The sequence below is a fragment of the Balaenoptera physalus genome (assembly GCF_965194825.1).
Source record: "Balaenoptera physalus genome assembly, chromosome: 17".
Classification (NCBI taxonomy): Eukaryota; Metazoa; Chordata; class Mammalia; order Artiodactyla; family Balaenopteridae; genus Balaenoptera; species Balaenoptera physalus.
In genome coordinates this window covers 75,800,678-75,818,481 of record NC_138895.1, presented here as the reverse complement: position 1 = coordinate 75,818,481, position 17,804 = coordinate 75,800,678, and the positions used below count along the sequence as shown (strand labels likewise).

At 40.7% G+C, this 17,804-nt stretch overlaps 1 protein-coding gene across 3 annotated transcripts in view; it reads left to right on the top strand.

Annotated features, from left to right (window-relative positions):
• Window positions 1-17,804, top strand: part of ADCY8 (adenylate cyclase 8) — a 228,962-nt gene that overhangs the window by 59,153 nt on the left and 152,005 nt on the right. The gene's annotated exons all lie outside the window — the stretch shown is intronic.

Here is a 17,804-nt window from a genome sequence, read left to right as displayed (position 1 = left end):
AAGATTTTGAGCAGTGAGCAGACACGCAGTGCTAATGGCCTTTGAGCCTCCTGGCAGCTGACTTCACTCAAAGGATTTGTGTTTACCCCCTTGCAACTCTTGCAACCATCTGGCTGCCTAGTTCTTTGCAATCTTTCTAGCACATTATTTGCAACTTCTGGCATGGCAGGAAGAGTGAAAGCTTTGCAGAAGAACAAACCTGGATTTGATTGCTAGTTCCAACTCCATGTCTGGGTGACCTTGGGTGCACCACTTAAACTCTCTGAACGTTGGATCCTTTATCTGTCAAAAATGATAATCTCTCAAGGTTGCTGTGAGGAAATTAAGCAATATAGATGAGAGTTGGGCATCATAGTTGGTCCTTGAACTGTTGGACCACCTGGGCCACAGCCTGAGTTTTACAACAGAACATGCTCCGATTCTAGTAACTATAGTTTTTCTTCTTGCTATTTGTGTTCTTATATCTGGCATCCCTGTGCAGTACTAATTTAAAATACTCTCCTTGACTCCAAGAGAGGCCATCATTCTGCACTCATTTGCATACTATTAACATTTCCAGAGGCAGTTCAGATAGAAGAAATCAGTCACCATCATTGCCCTCAACACCTTTGATCCAGCCGGGAGAAGCTGAAGAGCAGCCGAACAGCCGTGTGGGGACCTTTTATCTCATAAATCTGTCCGGGGAGTTTTGACTAAAGAAATTGGAATTGGAAACTTAACACAACCTAATAACTTTAATGCTGAAGGGAAGGTATGATTTGTAGCCTGGAGATAGTTGAAGGCACATTTCAAAAGTGGTAGTAGAATAAACGAGGAGAAAAATAAAATACGTATTTTTAAAAAAGAATCCATGCTTAAAATAGTTTATTTCAGCTGGATGTGAGTATGGGTTCATTGATGGGAATTCTATACTCTCTATTTTGCATAAACCACACTCAAAATGGATTGACCGTAAAAGAGGGCAAATAATTTAAAAATACTTTTAGAGCAATCTGAGGACAGAACCATTGTAGAATTTTCTTTGTTTCCCGTCTTTTGCAAATTTCATGCCCACACCTAATTTAAAAGCATTTTTTAATAAGGAAACTGAGAATTTCTTTAAAGATGATACAAATAGGTGGAGAGATATACCATGTTCTTGGATTGGAAGAATCAACATTGTGAAAATGACTATACTACCTAAAGCAATCTATCGATTCAATGCAATCCCCATCAAACTACCAATGGCATTTTTCACAGAACTAGAACAAAAAAGTTCACAATTTGTATGGAAACACAAAAGACCCCGAATAGCCAAAGCAATCTTGAGAAAGAAAAACGGAGCTGGAGGAATCAGGCTCCCTGACTTCAGACTATACTACAAAGCTACAGTAATCAAGACAGTATGGTACTGGCACAAAAACAGAAATATAGATCAATGGAACAGGATAGAAAGCCCAGAGATAAACCCACGCACACATGGTCACCTTATCTTTGATAAAGGAGGCAAGAATATACAGCGGAGAAAAGACAGTCTCTTCAATAAGTGGTGCTGGGAAAACTGGACAGCTACATGTAAAAGAATGAAATTAGAACACTCCCTAACACCATACACAAAAATAAACTCAAAATGGATTAAAGACCTAAATGGAAGGCCGGATACCATCAAACTCTTAGAGGAAAACATAGGCAGAACACTCTATGACATAAATCACAGCAAGATCCTTTTTGACCCACCTCCTACAGAAATGGAAATAAAAATAAACAAATGGGACCTAATGAAACTTAAAAGCTTTTGCACAGCAAAGGAAACCATAAACAAGACGAAAAGACAACCCGCAGAATGGGAGAAAATATTTGCAAATGAAGCAACTGACAAAGGATTAATCTCCAAAACATACAAGCAACTCATGCAGCTCAATATCAAAAAAACAAACAACCCAATCCAAAAATGGGCAGAAGACCTAAATAGACATTTGTCCAAAGAAGATATACAGATGGCCAAGAAGCACATGAAAAGCTGCTCAACATCACTAATTATTAGAGAAATGCAAATCAAAACTACAATGAGGTGTCACCTCACACCAGTTAGAATGGGCATCATCAGAAAATCTACAAACAACAAATGCTGGAGAGGGTGTGGAGAAAAGGGAACCCTCTTGCACTGTTGGTGGGAATGTAAATTGATACAGGCACTATGGAGAACAGTGTGGAGGTTCCTTACAAAACTAAAAATAGAACTACCATACAACCCAGCAATCCCACTACTGGGCATATACCCTGAGAAAACCATAATTCAAAAAGAGTCATGTACCACAATGTTCATTGCAGCTCTATTTACAATAGCCAAGACATGGAAGCAACCTAAGTGTCCATCAACAGATGAATGGATAAAGAAGATGTGGCATATATATACAATGGAATATTACTCAGCCATAACAAGGAACGAAACTGAGTTATTTGTAGTGAGGCGGATGGACCTAGAGACTGTCATACAGAGTGAAGTAAGTCAGAAAGAGAGAAACAAATACCGTATGCTAACACATATATATGGAATCTAAAAAAAAGAAAAGAAAAGAAAAGAAAAGAAAAAATGGTCAGAAGAACCTAGGGGCAAGACGGGAATAAATATGCAGATCTACCAGAGAATGGACTTGAGGATACGGGGAGGGGGAAGGGTAAGCTGGGACAAAGTGAGAGAGTAGCATGGACATATATACACTACCAAACGTAAAATAGATAGCTAGTGGGAAGCAGCTGCATAGCACAGGGAGACCATCTTGGTGCTTTGTGACCACCTAGAGGGGTGGGATAGGGAGGGTGGGAGGGAGGGAGATGCAAGAGGGAAGAGATATGGGGACATATGTATATGTATAACTGATTCACTTTGTTACAAAGCAGAAACTGACACACCATTGTAAAGCAATTATACTGTAATAAAGATGTTAAAAAAAAGAAACTGAATATTTCTGAAGCATTCAACTTTTCATAGAAACAAAAACTTGCTTTCTTTTCACACTCACATTCTGTTGTTTGTACTGTATTTAATTACATTCTGTTTTAACAATTGCAAATACAGCTGACATAAACAAATTTGGAAACACACGCTACTGTCTCTAGGTAAAGATACAACATAATTGATGATGCAGACATGGGAGGTGGACCAGACAGGGCCAGCTAGCTATGAGTATTTAACATGTTGGGGACGTCCATCAGTAAGATAAGTTATTGGATCAGATAAGTAGAGGTTTACTGTCCTGCAATGCCATTTTGTAAATTATCTATGAAAGTAAAAAAATCCAGATTGGCCTCTAAAAATATTGAAACTACTCTTGGTTAGCAGTCGGAGTCTATAAAGTTGAGACTGGTTGAGAACTGGGTTCTCAAAGCAAGTAGAAATTTGGCGTGACGTGAAACCATCATTTCAACCTCCATTCACTCAACAAGCATAGATCCTTCCTTCTCCAGAACTTTCGTTTCTTCAGTATTTCCTCTCAGTGAACAGAATCAGTGGTCCACCAGCTCTCCAAGCCACACTAGCTCCTCCTCTCCATCTTCCCTGATATCCGGCCATGATCATGAGCGGTTGGATCGTCTTCTTGGCCATCACTCATATTTTTCTCCACCTTTCTAACCCTACTTCTTGTTCCATTTCTCTCCCGGATCGCAGTAACAGCCCCTTCACTCTCTACATGTTGTTCTCCGTGCCGCAGCCAGAGTGATCCTTATCAAATCAAAATCTGCTCAGGTCACCTCCATGACTTCTATATTGGATTGAATAGCGCCTGCCCCCCCAATTCACGTCCACTCGAATCTCAGAATATGACCTTATTTGGAAGGAGGGCCTTTGCAGATGTAATCAAGTTAGGATGAATTTATACTGGATTAGGAGGAGCCTTAATTCAATATGACTGGTGTTCTTATAAGAAGAAGAGAGAACACACAGAAACACAGAGAGAAGAAACATACAGGGGAAAATACCATGTGAAGACAAAGGCAGAGATTGGAGTGATGCATCTCCAAGCCAAGGAACACCAAAGACTGCTGGCAGCCACCAGAAGCAGGGAGAATGGACAGTTTCTTCTCTAAGAGCCCCCAAGAAGGAACCAACCTGCTTACAACTTGATTTCAGACTCCTGACCTCCAGAACTTTGAGAGAAGAAATTTCTGCTGTTTTAAGTCATCCAGTTTTGTGGTGATTTTTTACAGCACTCTTAGGAACTTAATACAAGTTCCCACTGCCTTTAGAATGAAATCCAATTCATTTCTTACCTCTCCACCTAAAACGCTACCTGGATAGAATTAGCAATAACGAGCCCATATATAGCATTTACTATGTGCTAGATGTTACACTATACACTTTACGTATATTACTTTATTTTATTTAATCCTCAGAGCAACCTTATGAGGTGGATGGTATTTTAACCTCCATTTTATAGATGAGGAAACCAACAAACAGAGAGGTTATGTAATAGCTAGTAAGTTGCCGAGCTGGTATTCCGACCTAGACAGTCTTGCTCCAGAGCCTGTATACCTACTATTATGCCATGTGGGTTAATAAAGTCTCCTGGACATGCCACCCTGTTCACAGTCTGTGCATCGTCATATATCCCTCCCTCCTTTGGGAGGGCTCTTGCCCTCTCTTCCTCACTGGAGACTCTCCAACTAGTTTTGGTCTTAGCAGTAGGGAGAATGCATTGCCTCATGTTACTGAATATCTAGGGGTAGGTGCACAGATGCCTCAGCAGGACTATGGTGTAATCAATGGTAATAAACAGAGAGACTTGGGGAAATCAAATCCGTTTTCTTAAGTAGGGAAAAGTTATAGTGATTCTACTCAGAGAAGCATCTAGTGGAGGTGCCAGCTTCCAATGAAACCTCCATGAAAGTTCCTACTGCCAGTGATGGAGTCCAGGAGGGCCAAGAGTAGTGTAGGCTTTGGGGGCAGTTCCCTTTACTTTTCTCACATGGGATTTTTATGCTCTCCTTTCTTCTCCCAGCTACTCCAAAGGCCCCAGCTTTGCACCTACCTAACTCACCGAGTGCAAGAAACTGATAACCACCGAAGATTATTTTACAAGGGGCACACTGCTCCCAAGCCAGCTTTAGACTCACTGAGTTCCATTCCTAACAGGCTTCAGGCACAGCTTGATCCAGGGGCTATTTAGTACACTTGGCTGATTTCCTTTCACTATTTAGGACTCAACTAAGTCCGCAAAATCCAATCAGAATTCCACATTAACCACTTTTTTTCTCAGAGCCCTTTTCAGAGTTTTCATAATAGTAACAAATGTATTGCCAATATCCAATCAAGTTAGTGCATTATGAAATATAGACCAAGCCCTGAGTTAGGTGCCAGAAATAAAAATAAGATTTTTTGAGATACAATTTTTCAGAATAAACTGGAGTTTGATAAGTTTGGCATTTTGCAACTTGACTTATGTGGCATGTCTTACATCTTGACACTGGATTGCAAGCATCTTGATCCGTGGAGGACTCATATTTCCCCCCCCCCCATAATATCTGACTTGGTATTAGACATTCAGAAAGTAACATTGTATGAAATGAATAAAATAATGACTGAATTAAGGAGCAGTTCCCATGAGGCCCCTTCCCCAAATAGGAGAGTATTGTTGACAAATACTGAAGAATGATTTCCCTTCCCCTGTAGTCAGTTGGGTGCTAGCTTCTGCAGAGGTTTTCACATCCCACAGGGGGTGTTCCTGTTGAACTCTCCACGCCATCAACTCTTCTTTCTTCATTCCCATTGTCCAGAAGAGTTTGTGGTTTAGCTCTATCAAAGCCACCTCTTTTGTCTATTAATCACCAGGATGTAAATATTTCATCTTTTCACCTCCTGGCTGTCCAACAGCTCAAAGCATTTCATTTTTCACATCTGTTATCCTGGTATCTCTTTGGAACAGGCAAGAGACAGGTGGTGCCCTGGGCTGACTTCTATCGTAATGTCATTAATATTTTATTGCAGTCATTTTCAGTCTCTCCGTCAACTAGGCTGCATGCACGGAGAAGGAGAACGCTCCCCTTTTTTTATTTTAAGACACTGTAATATCAAGCTGGAATGTCTCATCCTCAATAAAGCCCCTCTGTGGAGCAGGTAGAGCAAGATTTAATGCCTGCTTTTATACCTGAAAACTCAGATTCAGAGATATTTATTATTTATTTTTGGCTGCGTCGGGTCTTAGTTGCGGCATGCGGGCTTCTCTCTAGTTGTGGCGTGTGGGTTTTCTCTCTCTAGTTGTGGCACACGGGTTCCAGGGTACAAGGGCTCTGTAGTTTGCGGCACAGGGTCTCTCTCGTTGAGGCGCCCAAGCTCAGTAGTTGTGGCACGTGGGCTTAGTTACACCACAGCATGTGGGATGTTAGGTTACCCCACCAGGGATCGAACCCGCATCCCCTGCATTGGAAGGCAGATTCTTTACCGCTGGACCACCAGGGAAGTCCCAGATTCAAAGATATTACATAACTTGCACAAGATCAGAAAATTAGCTAGCAATTAGTAAGCACACGCGGGAAAAAAAAAAAGAGTCAAATTCAATTCTTCCGATTGTGATTTCCAACATACATATCAATGTCTTTTTAGTGAAAATAGCACGATGCTTAGTCGTGTTACCTGTGTCTGAAAAACGTAGTGAACCTTATGTGAAAGAGCCTTTTAGCACTGTCTAAAAAGACTTTGAAATCCTCAAGCCTTAAGAAGTGTTGAGATTTTCAAGAGGGACTGCTTAGCAGCAGATTTAGTGCCTAATGTCTTCTGGGCTCACAAATGTGTTCTTTATTCCTCACATTTGACTAAATTCCTTTCAGGAGAGCTCAGCATCTTGCCCGAATGTCATATTGCCTTTGGTTTATCATTTCTTTCCCAAAGAAAACAAAAGTGCCTTCCTTTTTATTTCATCATGTTAGAGTTGTTGATACATCAGACTAGACCCTCAACCAAAGGTTACCATGGGTGTACTGAGCCTTGGTTAGGGTGAGACGGATGACAAAAGTGTGCATTGCTACATCATGGACCACTCTGCATTCAAAGAGCTAATAATTTGCTCTATACTATAGAGTGTATTATATGCCAGGTTCTCTGCTAAGCAGTCATCTCGGGAGTGCAGAGGAGTATTTTATTGCTGACATTGTTTATAACTGCTAATGAGTGGTGATAATAAAAGGCAGAACCACCTTAATCCTGTTATAATTTTTTTTTTGTCCACACTGTGTGGCTTGTGGGATCTTGGTTCCCCAACCAGGGATTGAACCTGGTCCCTCAGCTGTGAAAGTGGGGAGTCCTAGCCACTGGACCGCCAGGGAATTCCCCTGTTATAATTATTTTAAATTCTCTACAGACAAGAGACCCCCTTCCTGCCTGCACCCAGTACAGACCACCCCTACTTCCTCCTCTCCACTCCCAGGGTTGAAAAGACATGTCTCACTGGGTCCTGACAATAATTCCATAAGGGAGCTACTGTTTTCATCTTACAGATGAGGGAAATGAGGCTTGGAGAGGTTGAGTAACCTGTCTAGGATCACACAGCTAAGTGACAGGATCTGAGTCACAGTCTGTGAAGGAGGCGTGGCCTCGCTTGGCCCCGTGCACTGGCATCTCCGGGCACAGAGAAGGAATTCAGCAATGACTGAGCAGATGAAAGAATGAGCCAAGAGCTTTGTCTCAAGTTTCCCAATTTGATATATCAGGGAACTACTAAATGAAGGGAACTGAGAAACTCTCAACTCCTTGAAGAGATTAAAAAAAAAGAAAAAAGTCCCCCAAATCTGAATTTTGTGATTCATCCTTTAAATTGCACTCATGGACTATAGACTATGGAGCTGTGCAGGCCAGTCTATGACTTGACCACTGGGATGAATTAAAACACATCTGATGACTACTGCTATTTAATAAGCACCTACTTATTAAGTAAGCTGGGACAAAGTGAGAGAGTGGCATGGACATATATACACTACCAAACGTAAAATAGATAGCTAGTGGGAAGCAGCTGCATAGCACAGGGAGACCATCTTGGTGCTTTGTGACCACCTAGAGGGGTGGGATAGGGAGGGTGGGAGGGAGGGAGATGCAAGATCCTGTATACCAGGATCTGTAAAAGAGGCTTTGTCATTGAATATAAAAAACAATTTCTGGAAGATATGTATTATTATTCCCATTTTGTAGATGAAGAAACTGAGGTACAAAGGAGTTGCTCATGTAAGTTATCATAGTTACAGAACAAGTCAGTTGTTGAGCTCAGACAGATTTCAACTCAAGCTTGCCTGATGCCAAAACCCGTTAGCCTTTGCATTTCTGAACAGAACCAGAGTCCCTGGGGTCTTAGACCACTAACAAGTAGACATGGGTGTTACCCAGACTTTTTTTAACCTCCTTGCTGAATCAGCCAAAAGTGCATGGACAGAGTATTCTTTGTATCCTTTAGGAGACAATTAAACGATAGCTTTTGCATGGCTGTGCTCGCACTTGGCTTTCAGAAACAATAACAGTTCTGGGTGAACATACCATATAAGCCCTTTAAGATAAAAGTTCAAATTCCAGAGTCGAGATTTTGATAAAATTTTTAACTTTTTAATTATTGAAAGTGTGACTGGAGGTTTTTCACCATGTAGCACGATTACCTTTTCACATACAGTCAGCCTTCCATATCCATGGGTTCTGCATCCACAGATTCAACCAACCATGGATGGAAAATATTTGGAAGAAAAAAATTCCAGAAAGTTCCAAAAAGCAAAACTTGAATTTGCCCCACACCGACAGCTATTTACATAGCACTGACATTGTGTTAGGTATTATAAGTAATCTAGAGATGATTTAAGGTATACAGGAGGATATTCATAGGTTATGTGCAAATACTACACCATTTTATATAAGGCGCGTGAGCATCCATGGATTTTGGTGTCTGCGGGGGGTCCTGGAACCAGTCCCCCTCGGATACCGAAGGACAATTGTATTCTGTCTATTCATTTTCCCCGTTATTTCCTGCGTAATGTCCCTACTCTAAAAGCTTTATGTTTTAGCGCCACTATATAATTAGAGTTCTAAAACAAGGCTTAAAATACAGCATGCTTGCCAGTGAATTTAACAAACATTTGGCCTGTGGTTACAGTGTGCTAGACACTATCAAATTCTTTTACAAATATTAGCTCATTTAAGCCTACACCAACACTATGAAGTGATGCTAAGATTATCATCTCCAATTTACAGAGGGGAAACTGGAGTACAGAGAAGGTAAGTCACAGAGTCAGGAACGGGCGGAGTTAGGATTCAAACCCAGAGCCCAGCTCCAGGGCCATTCACGTAACTGCCTTTTCCCTCATTTACCTTTACTTCAGATTCCCTGCTCTCCAGCCCTCCTATGAGAGCAAGATCCTTGTTCAGATGCAGGCATTTTATCTATTATGCACCTCTTTCTTCTACAAACATACACTGGCTACCATTGTACACATAGTTTTTTTGCCACCACGTACCCCACTTTTCTAGGACTTCCTTCTCCTGGCTGCACCCAACCCACCCCTCTTATTGGTCACCCCATTAATGACCATGATCTTTATCCTGATCCTGCACCCTGACTAGATGTTGACCCAAGCAGAGCCCCTATGCAGACATGTTGAGTCTTGAACTTAGCAAGAATCTTCTCAAAATGGCCAAAGATATAAGGCATAAGGACCAAGAGCTCCCAGTGGCTTAGAAGTGAGAGAGAAGGATGAAGCTGACTACAGGAGAAGCAGAGACCCAAGTTTAGGGGAAAGAGTCATTATGGGTCCCTGGGTCCTTTTGTTTCCAAAGTCCAGCCTCGGTTCTGCCCTTAGATTCCTTGAGACACCCAGTATAGTTATGATAATGCCTTATGATAATTTTTTTTTAAGCGATGTTGAGTAGGGTATCTGTCTTGTCACCAAAGGAATCAGATAATATGACAACTCCTCACGAGGCTCTGGAGGTGGAGTAAACATCCTCTTGGCTCTCAGATACTTCACAGTTTAGGGAGGGTAACAGACACCCAAATAAGAATTGTAAAATCCCTTTAGCTGAGATCATCTGGATGGGAGGTTGCTCGGTTAATTGAAAACGTATGTTGAAATTGGGAATTATGAACAATTCAACTTAAATATTTTATTTGTAACTTAAATGTAAAATAATATATTCATTATCTAGTCTCTTAAAATAAGGCCAAGGCATTTTTTACGGAACTAGAACAAATCATCTTAAAATTTGTATGGAGACACAAAAGACCCCAAATAGCCAAAGCAGTCTTGAGGGAAAAAAACAGAGTTGGAGGAATCAGACTCCCTGACTTCAGACTATACTACAAAGCTACAGTAATCAAGACAATATGGTACTGGCACAAAAACAGAAACATAGATCAATGGAACAAGATAGAAAGCCCAGAGATAAACCCACGCACCTATGGTCAACTAATCTATGACAAAGGAGGCAAAGATATACAATGGAGAAAAAACAGTCTCTTCAATAAGTGGTGCTGGGAAAACTGGACAGCTACATGTAAAAGAATGAAATTAGAACACTGCCTAACACCATACACAAAAATAAACTCAAAATGGATTCGAGACCTAAATGTAAGACCAGACACTATAAAACTGTTAGAGGAAAACATAGGAAGAACACTCTTTGACATAAATCACAGCAAGATCTTTTTTGATCCACCTCCTAGAGTAATGGAAATAAAAACAAAAATAAACAAATGGGACCTAATGAAACTTCAAAGCTTTTGCACAGGAAACCATAAACAAGACGAAAAGACAACCCTCAGAATGGGAGAAAATATTTGCAAACGAATCAATGGACAAAGGATTAATCTCCAAAATATATAAACAGCTCATGCAGCTCAATAATAAAGAAACAATCAACCCAATCCAAAAATGGGCAGAAGACCTAAATAGACATTTCTCCAAAGAAGACATACAGATGGCCAAGAAGCACATGAAAAGCTGCTCAACATCACTAATTATTAGAGAAATGCAAATCAAAACTACAATGAGGTATCACCTCACACCAGTAAGAATGGGCATCATCAGAAAATCTACAAACAACAAATGCTGGAGAGAGTGTGGAGAAAAGGGAAGCCTCTTGCACTGTTGGTGGGAATGTAAATTGATACAGCCACTATGGAGAACAGTATGGAGGTTCCTTAAAAAACTAAAAATAGAATTACCATATGATCCAGCAATCCCACTACTGGGCATATACCCAGAGAAAACCGTAATTCAAAAAGACACATGCACCCCAGTGTTCATTGCAGCACTATTTACAATAGCCAGGTCATGGAAGCAACCTAAATGCCCATCGACAGACGAATGGATAAAGAAGATGTGGTACATATATACAATGGAATATTACTCAGCCATAAAAAGGAACAAAATTGAGTCATTTGTTGAGACATGGATGGACCTAGATAGAGACTGTCATACAGAGTGAAGTAAGTCAGAAAGAGAAAAACAAATATCGTATATTAACACAGGTATGTGGAACCTAGAAAAATGGTACAGATGAACCGGTTTTCAGGGCAGAAGTTGATACACAGATGTAGAGAACAAACGTATGGACACCAAGGGGGGATAACCACGGTGGGGTGGGGATGGCGGTGTGCTGAATTGGGCGATTGGGATTTACATGTATACACTGATGTGTATAAAATTGATGACTAATAAGAACCTGCAGTATAAAACAAAAACAAAAAAACAAACAAAAAACTAATAGTAAACTTTCTTTGGGTTATTTGTATGGAAATATGTTAATATAAATGTTTCAGACATTACATGAAATTTCTAAAAATCTTATATGTTCTGGTATAATGTTATAAGTAATAATCCTAGTTATTACTTTAAAATGTATATCTCAGAAATAACTAATTTTCTTGTCAACTGCATTATTATGAACTTTCATCAAATCTTTTACCGTGGTCATTTTTAAGTCTTTTGTCATTTACAGACAGTTCTGGGTGTACTCTGATGATTTTGCAAATATGTTCCTATAAAAGGGTTTCATCTTCAAGAAATTCATGGAAAAGACTCTGACAAGTACAGGTTTCTGGTAACTGACTGTACTGCTGAACTGAATGAATAAGCATTTTCAGAACTCTGATGAAAAACTGATGAACTCATAAAAGTGCTAACAAAAGATCAAGATGAAAAAAAACAATTAATTACATGGGACTGAGTGAACTGATGAAGATGAGTATAATTTTTGTGACTTTCTGTCTGAATTTAAAAAAAAAAAAAATCCCACAAGGACTCAGAGGCAAAGCATATACAAATCAATTTTCACTGCAAAGTAAAGGAGCTGTTACAGTGGGGGATTACTGGACTGAATGTCAATATTATGACATAGTATGAGTGTGTTTCATGTTTGGTAATTGCAATCATTGTTGCTTTTGTTGTGGTCATCCATGTACAATGCTTGGGGTCAGTCTATTTATCTCTTGTAAAAATAAAATACAATGTGTGTGTGTGAAAAAAAAAATGTATATCTCAGAAATAACTAAATTTCCTTGTCAATTGCATTATTATGAACTTTCATCAAATCTTTAATCATGGTCATTTTTAAGCCTTTTGTCATTTAAAGACAGTTCTGGGTGTACTCTGATGCTTTTGCAAAAATGGTCCTCCTATAAAAGGGTTTCATCTTCAAGGAATTCATGGAAAAGACTCTGACAAGTCTTTTCAGAGTACAGGTTTCTGGTAACTGACTATACTGCTAAACTGAATGAATAAGCATTTTCAGAACTCTAATGGAAAACTGATGAATTCATAAAAGTGCTAACAAAAGATCAAGATGAAAAAAAATTAATTACATGGGACTGAGTGAACTGATGAGGATGATTATAATTTTTGTGACTTTCTGTTTGAATAAAAAAAAAAGAAAAAAAATCCCACAAGGACTCAGAGGTAAAAAATATACAAATCAATTTTGACTGCAGAGTAAAGGAGCTGTTACAGTGGAGGATTACTGGACTGAATGTCAATATTATGACATAGTATGAGTGTGTTTCGTGTTTGGTAATTGCAATCATTGTTGCTTTTGTTGTGGTCATCCATTTACAGTGCTTGGTGTCAGTCTATTTATCTCTTGTAAAAATAAAATACAGTCTGTGTGTGTGAAAAAAAATAATAATAATAAGGCCAAGGTATTTTCCTTAGCAGAGATCTACTGCTTCTTACAGAGACCACAGCTTATAGTGCATCAGCCAAGATTTCTAGTTCTTTAAAATGGAGCCAAATATTTAAAAATACTCGCAAAATTATCAGAATGACTTCTGGATTTTTATTATTTTTCCCACTAATTTGTATGGCTGGCTTGCCGACATCTAGGTTGGTTGCAGTGTTCTAGCTACTCAGTATTACCAAGTCTTTCCAAAGTATTTGATTCCATTTTCATGTAAACAGCATCTCTTATTCTTAGTATTTTTATTTACCATTCATTACCTCTAGAACATTAGCTCTACAAAGGTACCATGTCTGGTTTTGTCTACTGCTGATTCTCCATATCCAGACTGCACCTGTCACACAGCACCTACTCCTTGACATGGTAAATCAGTGAATAAATGGATGAATTACAATCTAAGTTTAAAAAAAAAAAGAAATGGGCTTGAGTCTTCACTATGCACTTACCGAGTGCATGACTCCAGGCTGCCTCATTTCACTTAAATTCTTTAAATCTCAGTATCTCATATATAATATGCAACGAAAATAGTAACCTACTACAATTAATGTGAGGTTTTGAAGATACTGGACGCAAAGCACTTGACATGCTACATAATGAGCGATCACTTTAAAGTAAGACATTATCTATAAACCCAGGATAAGTCTCTCATCAGTGCCTGGACCTTTACTGCAGTTAACACTGCTTGGCCTGCAGTAGAGAGAGAGAAATGGGAGGTCTCTCGGTTTGCAAGAGCCTGAGAGTGGCGAGTTCTTCCCTAAGCCATTCAGAGTAACTGCCCAGAAGTGCTGCGTGCATCAGAGGACTGCCTTGCTCTCTTTCTCTTCTCCACGACAAGCATTTGCATAAAGTGAAGATCCTGAATCCCTCCCGGTTTTCACCTTGACTTCCCCCTCAGGGTGCACTGTAGCAATTGATGCCCATGAAGCCATTTTGATGACATGAATAGAGCAAGTTATAGGAGATGAGAGGAAAATCCAGGCAGGAGCCACTGATGCACTTGATATCAGCCCAGGGTCCCTTTTCATGCAAATGCAAATAACCCAGGGAGAAAAAGATGTGCAGAATGTGAGCACAAAGGCCACCCTGGGCCACAGTCTGGCTTCAGGAGAGATTCTTGTACTTCTGATCTCCAAAGCCAGAAAATGAGATATTATGCCTCAGCAAGAGTTGGGAATTGTATTAAGGGGCAAACTTTCCCATTTTCTTTCAGATTGTGTCTTCAGGGCATTTGAATGATGTTTCTCAAGCAGTGAACAAATCCAAGGGAAGCAAAAGTGCTGAAAATGCGCTTTTATAAGCAGACTCTAGGCAGTTTCCCATTGCCTGGCAGAAAATGCTTTACAGAGGCAGGACCTGGGGCAGTTGCCAGTAGCAGGACAAGCCGGAGGCTGGCAAGCCTGGGTGCTGGAGAATTTTGCTATTAAAATTTTATTTTGAAAGTCTCCCATAAAGCATCTATGTCATACTTGAAGATTGAATGTGCATTGCCAAAGAATCTATTTAACAAATAATTATCCTGTACCAGGGACCGTGGTGGCCATTGGAGGCGTTGCAGCCATCAGCTGGACACAGTCTCCGCCTTCTCTGGGTTCACTCATTTGTTTAGGAAATATTTATTTAGCACCTACTGTTCTGAGGCTTCAATTGCTCCTCAAAGCTGTGATGAGCACCGACTCCCACCCCTCAGCGATTGCAGGAACAGGGTCACAATTACCTGGGAAGTTGACAGACAGCATAATGAACATGAAATGGACATGAGGCAGGGGCATTTGCAGGAAGCACGCCTCTCAGCCCCACGATGGGACAGCTTTCAAGAGAGGAAAAGGCCCCATCGTGTGAAGCTCTGTGGGCACTTCATTAATAAAGCCCTTCCCATGAGGGCAGGGTTGAGTAGAGCAGAGAGGAAGCAGGAGGGAATAAACACCAGACCCCTCACATATTTTATTTCATTGAATTTTCATGACAACCCTGTGAGGTAGATGATATTATAGTTATTTGCCAAATTAGGGAACTAAGTCACAGAGAGATGATGTCGCTCGCCTAATGCTGTGTTACTATTAAATGGACAGAGGCAGGACCCAAACTCCAGTCGGACTCAAAACCTGGGGCTTTTCCCGTCTCACCACGCATCCCATCCAGGAAAAACGTGGTAAGGGACTGCATCCTGCCACTGCCACTTGGTAACTGTTCAGGTCATGCAGGTAATTTGACTTGACTCAGTCTGTCCGTTAAATGAAGATAATTATTTGTGCCTGCTTATTTTCAGGGTTTTGCAAGGAACAAATAAAAGAATGGATGCTGAAAATGCTTAGGGTCCATAAATACCTATGAAGATATGAGAAACTATGGTGGTTAAAATGTACCCGTCTTACGGGGAGGGGTTTGGGGGAGGGATGGAGTGGGAGGTCGGGGTGAGCAGATATAAGCTATTGCATCAATATATAGAATGATAAAGAACAAGGTCCTACTATAGAGCACAGGGAACTATATTCAATATCCTCTGGTAAATCATAATGGAAAAGAATATTTTAAAAGAGAATGTGTATATATATATATATATATATATACACATATGTACACATATATATGTATATATGTATAACTGAATCACTTTGCTGTACAGCAAAAATTAACACAGCATTGTCAATCAACTACACCTAAATTAAAAAATTAATAATAATAATAAAATACACCTGTCTTAAACTCCATTCCACACTAGAGCAAATTATAGGAAAAAAAAAAAAAGAAGCAGATTCTTGCCTCATTTCCACAGCACAAGATCTTTTTAGGATTTAGTTCATGTTGCTAGTTAAACAGTTATTTTGTTTTTATCTGCTGTGTTGATCACAATGGAAGAATATTATTCTGTCAAGTGTTAGGTCCCTAATTTGTGGAGGTGTGTGTCTCATTTCCTCTCTTCTCGATAAAGAGTTAATGTCTCTGAGCCCGGTTCCTCTCCTGTGTGCCCTGTTTCGGTGAATGGAGCACACGCTCCCCATCAACCAAACTCAAAACCTAGCCATCACCACGGTTACGCCCTCTTTCTCTCCTGCCATCCCTATTGGTTGCCAGTTCTATAGACCTTATCCCCCCGTCACCTCTCCCCTGGACCACTGCAGGAGCTCCCCCAGCTGGTCTCCCTGCCTCTACCCTTGGCCCCCTTCTCATAATTCATTCTCCAAACCACAGCCAAGGGTGATCTTTTTTTTTTCTTAATAAATTTATTTATTTGTTTATTTTTGGCTGCGTGGGTCTTCGTTGCTGTGCGCGGGCTTTCTCTAGTTGCAGTGAGCGGGGGCTACTCTTCGTCGCGGTGCACGGGCTTCTCATTGCGGTGGCTTCTCTTGTTGCTGAGCATGGGCTCTAGGCGCACGGGCTGTAGAGCGCAGGCTCAGTAGTTGTGGCACACGGGCTTAGCTGCTCCGCGACATGTGGGATCTTCCTGGACCAGGGCTTGAACCCATGTCCCCTGCACTGGCTGGCGGATTCTTAACCACTGCGCCACCAGGGAAGTCCAAGGATGATCTTTTAAAACATCAATCAGCTTATGTCACTCCTCTGCTTAGTATCATGCGGTGCCTTCCAGCTTTAGTTGGAATTAAATGCTAACACCTCAGGCAGGCCTGACACATTTATCTACACCTCCAACCTCATTGACTGTCACCACACCCCTCTATCACCACCCTCCAGGCACACCATTGGTCTCTGTTTGTCTCAGGACATTTGCACCTGCTCTTTTCTCTTCCTGGAGCTCCCTTCTCCTTGTACCACACAGGGCTGGCTCATTCCAAACTTTCATGTATCTGTTTATGTATCAGTTGCTCAGAAAGGTCATTCCTAACCTCCTATTTGAATCCTGTTATCAACCATCATACTCTCTGATCATGACCTGTCCTTGCTTGGCACTTGTCACATTTTATAAGTATGTGTGGGCATGTTTGGGTGTGTGTATTTAATGTCTGTATTCCTTATTAGAATGTAAACTCCACAGTAGTAGGGCTGTCATTCATTTGGTTCACCACTGTATACCCAACACTCAGCACAGTGCCTGGCAAATAACAAGTACTCCGTAGATATTTGTCATGTTCATAGGATGGTATGAAATTAGCAATTCCTCGAGAAGTTCAGCCAAGAGCCCCATTACTTCTACACGGTCCATCCACCCTTCTGAGACCCAGTGGTCAGCCTAACAAGACTGTCCTTTGTCAACTGAAAAAAAAATTCACAACCTGAAAGTTGAGATTTATGTTTTATTCAGCAGACTTTCTGAGGACATCAAGCCGGGGACACAGCATCTCAGATAACGCTGAGAAAACTGTTCCAAAGAGGCAAGGGGGGTGGGAGGGAGCCAGGATATATAGGAGTTTTTTGCAACAAAAGACCAGGTAGTTGGAACATCAAAGGATTACTGTTCATTAAAGAAAACCAGATATCTCAAGTTAAGCAGTTTAACGCTTTTCTGTGTATAGGAAGATGCAAGAGTCTGGGCTCACTGAAATCATGCTTTTGATATGCAGCTCAGCTCTCTGGGGCCAGCATCCTGTGTTTTCTCATCCTGAGTTTCCTCAGGGTGCACCTCTGTGGGGGGCTGCAGCAGCTGACTGCTAGATGGGCTTGGCAGCGGGCA